General features: G+C 39.9%; 1 pseudogene; it reads left to right on the top strand.

Annotated features, from left to right (window-relative positions):
* The first annotated feature begins 687 nt into the window (after positions 1-687).
* On the top strand, positions 688-1,158 carry LOC141493720 (large ribosomal subunit protein uL23-like; annotated as a pseudogene).
* Positions 1,159-6,238: the final 5,080 nt, after the last annotated feature.

Here is a 6,238-nt window from a genome sequence, read left to right as displayed (position 1 = left end):
CAGTGGATAAAGCACAGGCCCTGGAGTCAGGAGTACCTGGGTTCAAATCCGGTCTCAGACACTTACTAATTACCTAGCTGTGTGGCCTTGGGCAGGCCACTTAACCCCATTTGCCTTGCAAAAATCTAAAAAAAAAAAACAAATTAATAAAAATTTTTAAAAAAGAGAAGAGGTTGGTTTGAAGAAAAGATGTGAGTTGAGTAGGAGACTGCCAGAGGTAGAATTGCCTAACCATCAGTGATATTGTTGGCCTAGTGACATAAAACATACATGTGAAAGTGGAAGAGCAGTCTAGGTATCAAATACATTATAAAAAGTTGTGAATGTGGAATAGGGAAAATTAAACAAAATTATACTTTGCATCTTGTGAGGGATAAAAAAGCAACCTGAGAAATGTATATAAAAGTATGAAGTTATTCAACCTTAGATTGAATAGGAAGGACCTTCAGATTCTAACTGAACTATTTCAATCCATTGTAGGGCTTAATAAGGGGAAATAATAGGGTCAAGAGGGCAACTAGGTGGCACAGTAGATAAAGCACCAGCCCTGGAGTCAGGAGTACCTGAGTTCAAATCCAGCCTCAGACACTTAATAATTGATTAGCTGTGTGACCTTGGGAAAGTCACTTAACCCCATTACCATAAATAAAGAATTTGGAAAAAAGAAAATTCTACCTTTCCCCCAAGATGGTGCCAAAGGCCAAGAAGGAAGCTGTCACCCCCCCCAGGACAGAAGCCAAGGCCAAGGCCTTGAAGGCCAAGAAGGCAGTGTTGAAGGGCGTCCACAGCCACAAAAAGAAGAAGATCCAAACCTCGCCCACCTTCCGGAGACCCAAGACACTAAGGCTTCGAAGGCAGCCAAAATAGTCTCAGAAAAGTGCCCCTCAGAGAAACAAGCTTGATCACTATGCCATCATTAAGTTCCCCCTGACCACCGAGTCTGCTATGAAAAAGAATGAGGATAACAACACCCTGGTCTTCATTGTGGACATCAAGGCCGACAAACACCAAATCAAGCAGGCCATAAAGAAGCTGTATGGCATTGATGTGGCCAGGGTCAACACACTGGTCCGGCCTGATGGCAAGAAGAAGGTCTATGTCCAGCTTGCTCCAGACTATGATGCTTTAGATGTTGCCAACAAGATTGGAATCATCTAAACTGTCCAGTTGCCCTGCTTCTTTACCCACAATAAAAAAGTTGTCCAGGAAAAAAAAAAAATTCTAAAAAAAAAAAGAAATAATAGAGTCAAAATGAAAAAGAAAATTGACTTTATTGACAGTATTTTGAAAAGATTGAAGGAATGGTTGCAAAATGGAAACACAAGCAATCACACTAATAGATTTCAAATCCTTGGATTAGGAATTTGGCGATAGGGAAAGGACAATCTGATCCCATTATCTTTAAGTGAGTTTATGAATCTGTGAACAAAAAAATAAAGCCCTACAATTCCCAGGACTTTATAATAAATCTAAATGCTTTTCTAATTGCCTGTCACACTATAATAGTATTTGCTTTTCAGAGGTTAAAAAAAATTCTAGGAAGAAATCAGAACTTTCTATTTCTTTGAAGACAGATTGGGGAAAACAAGACAAATCTTTGGCAACTGAAAAACTCATGAATGCTATCTGAAGTTCATGATTGAGTATGGTAAATGTAACGTGGGGGAGGGGAGTAAAAATAAACAAAAGTCACTCAAACCCAGTTGCCCATAAAATAAAAATGCTAATAACTCATGCAATATTCTCTCTCTAAGATGAGAACGAAGAACAATGATTAAAATAACATATGTTGAGAATTTCCATATGCCAGCCAAATAATAACACCATGACTGGGCTTGCATCCCTTTCATTATGGTCAGAGGGAAGTGGAATATCAATTCAATTTCATAAATCATGATTCTCTGAGGACTTCAAAAGGCCATGTGAGGTTTGATGCAGCTTCTGACCTTGTATATCCTTCCCAATGTTCCCCTCAGTGAGTCTCTTAATCATGCAGAAATTCACACATATTCCCCATCCAGTTAATCTCTCTGTTAGCTAAAGCAGTTTTTAAAAATGTTTTTGTTTGTTTGTTTTATGTACAAAAGGGCTGTAGGAGCTTACATATTCAGTCATCTTTAGCAATATCTTATGTTATCAACAGACATCCATTTGTTTTCTTGATGTTTGGAACTGGGGAGGGGGGAAGAAGTCAGAGGAAAATAAATTTGGAACTGCAAAGACTCTAATAGATCATTTAATTCATTTTCCTCATTTTATAAAAGTAAATCAATGTCCAAAGTAGCTGGAATAGTAAATCAAGTCAAACATTTGTTAAGTCCCTACTATGTTCTGTGCTAGGTTTTAGGGATCCAAAGAAAGATATAAATGGTTGCTGCCTTCAAGGATATCTAAGTATCCAAATAACTATGTACAAAATAAGATACTTGCAATATAAATTGGAGTTAAGTCACTTCTCCACCACCAATCATGCATCAGTCAAAAATCTAATAACTCCCTGGAAAAAGTCTTACCTAATATTTCAGGGTGACCAAGTTGAGGGTGCTAGTTTCTTTTAAGTAGGATAGGGTCATCTTACTTCAAATATTAATCCCAGTGAGTCAAGTCTAAAGTATTGGGAAGGGTTTTCCTATTTATTAAAGTATAGGATCCCTTATTTTAAAATTGAATCCTTCCTTAAAAAGGATTAGGATTGGTGCAGCTAGGTGGCACAATGGATAGAACACTGCCCCTGGAGTCAGGAGGACCAAAATTCAAATCTGACTTCACTGCCCCTGGAGTCAGGAGGACCAGAATTCAATAATAATTGCTTAGCTGTGTGACCATGGGCAAGTCACTTTGCTCTTAAATAATTGCCTTAAATAAATACATTTTTTTATTTAAAAAAAGGATTAGGGTTAGTACTGAAAGATTTGCTAACATAGAAGATGAGATACAGTTTCTCACTCTCAGTAGGTAGAATTGAGGAGCAAACAAAAAGAAACATGTAACCTGAGCAGTGGTAGACATAGGTGTTTAGCTCCCTTTCCATCCTGTTGAACAAGAAACTAGAAATATTTTCTGGTCTTCTCTTTTTATTTTTGTGGATGTCACAGGAAACTTCAGCATACTCTTTCATTGATCACAACATATGCACTTAGGTTAGAAGTCTCAAATAAAGCATTTTCATCCCCTTTTCAAGAGTATTATGCCACTGAACCTTTCTGAGTCTCCATTTCTGCAATGACGAAATGGAAATGTTTCCTCAGAAAGTTACTTTGAGGATCAAATTACATGAAGACTTTATAAACCTTTAATATTTCAAAACTGTGATAGTGCTGTGATTTTATGTAGATGTTCCCTCTTTGGTACAAATCACCATCTACATTTCTTTTTTAATTTTTAAAAAATAAAATGATTTATTGATTTTTAGGATTAAATTTATTTTTTATTATCATTTTATACAAATTTTTTTACATTAATAAAATATTCTTGTTTACAAGTAAACAAAATACCCCTCCCCCATGAATATAGATAGACTTGCTTGGGCGAAAAAAGTAAAGGGGAGAGAAAAAAATTAAAATTAAAAAAAGTAGTAATAATTGTAGGTATGGCCAGGTGGCGCAATGGACGAAGCACCAGCCCTGGAGCCACGAGCACCTGAGTCCATATCCAGCCTCATAAACTCAACAATCATCCAGCTGTGTGACATGCAAGCCACCCGATCCCCACTGACCTGCAAAAACCAAAAAGAAGGAAAAAAAAGACCCAAAATAAAATAAAATAGTAATAATAGTAGGGGTGGCTGGGTGGCAAACAGAGCATTGGCCCTTGAGCCAGGAGCACCTGGGTCCAAATCCGGCCCCAGACACCCAAAGATCACCCCGTATGTGGCCCCAGCCCCACTTGCCCTGCACCCTCCCCCAAATAATAATAACAAAAAATGTGCTTGAGTCTTTGTTCCAACACCAACAACTCTGTCATGGGTGGATCTCATTCTTTATAAGTCCATCACAAAAGTTATTTCCACATCTTTCCACCATTGCCATTGCTGATCACAACTCCCTCCTTTTGTATTTCTCCACTACCATGTACTATATTTTCTCTCTCCTTTCACTCTGACTCTGCTGTAGGGTCGCTGAGTGGTGCAGCAGACAGATCCCTGGTCCTGGGGCCAAGAAGCCCTGAGCCCCCATACCACCCCTTAGGCCCAGAATCCACCTGACCCTATGGTCCTGGGCAGGCCTTCCAATCCCAGCCCCTTGCAAGAAGTAAAAAAGAAAATGTGTTATATCCGACCACTGTCCCCCCATGGTCCATCCTCTCCTCCTTTATTCACATCTCCACCCCTTCCCTCTGCTCCCCCCTCCTTCTTACTCCAGTTGTCTATACCCCATTGAGTATATTTGCTGTTTCCTCTCCTAGCCATCTCTGATGAGAGTAAAGGTTCCCTCATTCCGCCTTGCCTCCCCCCTTCCATATCATTGCAATAGCTCATTGTAATAAAAAAAATCTTATTATGTGAAATATCTTAGACTATTCCCCCTCTCCTTTTCCTTTCTCCCATTCCATTGTCCTTTTTTTCTATTGACTCCATTTTTACACCATATTTTATCTTCGAATTCAGCTTTCTCCTGTGCTTCAACTAAAAAACTCCCTCTATCTGCTCTATTAACTGAGAAGGTTCATATGAATATTATCAGTATCATTTTTCTATACATGCAGTTCATCATCATTAAGTCCCTCATATTTCCCCCCTCTCCTCCAATCTCCATGCTTCACCTGAGTCCTGTATCTGAAGATCAAACCTTCTGTTCAGCTCTGGCCATTCCAAAAGGAACATTTGAAATTCCCCTGGTTCATTGAAAGTCCATCTTTTTCCCTGGAAGAGGACATTCAGCCTTGCTGGGTAGTTCATTCTTGGCTGCATTCTAAGCTCTTTTGCCTTCCAGTATATTGTATTCCAAGCCCTACAAGTTTCCAATGTGGCTGCTGCTAAGTCCAGTGTGATCCTGACTGCAACTCCATGATATTTGAACTGTGTCCTTCTGGCTGCCTGCAATATTTTCTCTTTGACTTGGGAGTTCTGGAACTTGGCTATAATATTCCTAGGGGTTGGTTTTTTGGGATCTCTTTCTCGGGGGGATTGGTGGATTCTCTCCATTTCCATTTTGCTCTCTGTTTCTAGAATATCAGGGCAATTTTCCTGTAGTAATTCTTTGAAAATGATGTCAAGGCTCTTTTCCTGATCATGACTTTCAGGTATTCCAATAATTTTTAAATTATCTTTCCTAAGTCTATTTTCCATAACAGTTGTTTTTTTAATGAGATATTTCACATTTTCTTCTAATTTTTCATTTTTTTGGTTTTGAAGTATTGATCCCTGATTTCTGGTAAATTCATCAATCTCCCTGAATTCTATTCTTTGTCTGAAGGATTTGTTCTCCTCAGAGAGTTTTCTTATCTCTTTTTCCATCAGGCCAATTTTGCTTTTTAAAGCATTCTTCTCCTCAATATCTTTTTTGAACTGCTTTATCCATTTGACCTAAGCTGGTTTTTAGCATACTATTTTCTTCAGCATTTTTTTGGATTTCCTTGACTAAGCTGCTGACTTCATTTTCATGTTTTTCCTGCATCTCTCTCCTTTCTTTTCCCAGTTTTTCTTCCAATTTCCTCATTTGATTTTCAAAGTCTTTTTTGAGCTCTGTCATAGCCTGAGCCCAATTTCTGTTTTTCTTGGAGTCTTTAGATGCAGGAGCTTGTGCTTCCTCATCTTCAGACTGAGTATTTTGATCCTTCTTGGGCTCATTTGCAAAATATTTCTCAATAGTCTTCCTTTTGTTTCTCTGTTTGCTCATTTTCCCAGCCTGGGCCTGGTTTTGGGGTGCTTCCTGAGCTTTTGGGACACTCCCACAAGGGTCTCAGTGTGTGAGGCTCTGTCCTCCCTCCTGGTCTGTGAATGACCATATGCACCCCCCCTCTGCCATGGGGCTGGGGTGGGGGGGGCCTGCTGTTCTATGGGGGGGGCCTAGACTGCGATCAGGATCTGAATGTGGTCAGAGCCCCAGAGTCCTGTTCCAGGGGCAGAGGACAGAGCTCAGCAGTGTCTCTCTCTTCACTCCCCCCCCCAGCTCAATGGGTTCATGCCCTGGGGGCTCCTGCTTACTGGCTCTGCCTGCTTCTGTTTCCAGGTCTGGGCTGCAGAAAGACCACTTTGTTTGCTATGTGCCCTGAGGGCTGGGCTCCAAAGCTCACTCTG

Source organism: Macrotis lagotis, chromosome 7 (genome assembly GCF_037893015.1).
Source record: "Macrotis lagotis isolate mMagLag1 chromosome 7, bilby.v1.9.chrom.fasta, whole genome shotgun sequence".
Taxonomy (NCBI): domain Eukaryota; kingdom Metazoa; phylum Chordata; class Mammalia; order Peramelemorphia; family Peramelidae; genus Macrotis; species Macrotis lagotis.
Note: the sequence above shows the minus strand (reverse complement) of the source record. Positions and strands in the feature narration are given on the sequence as shown.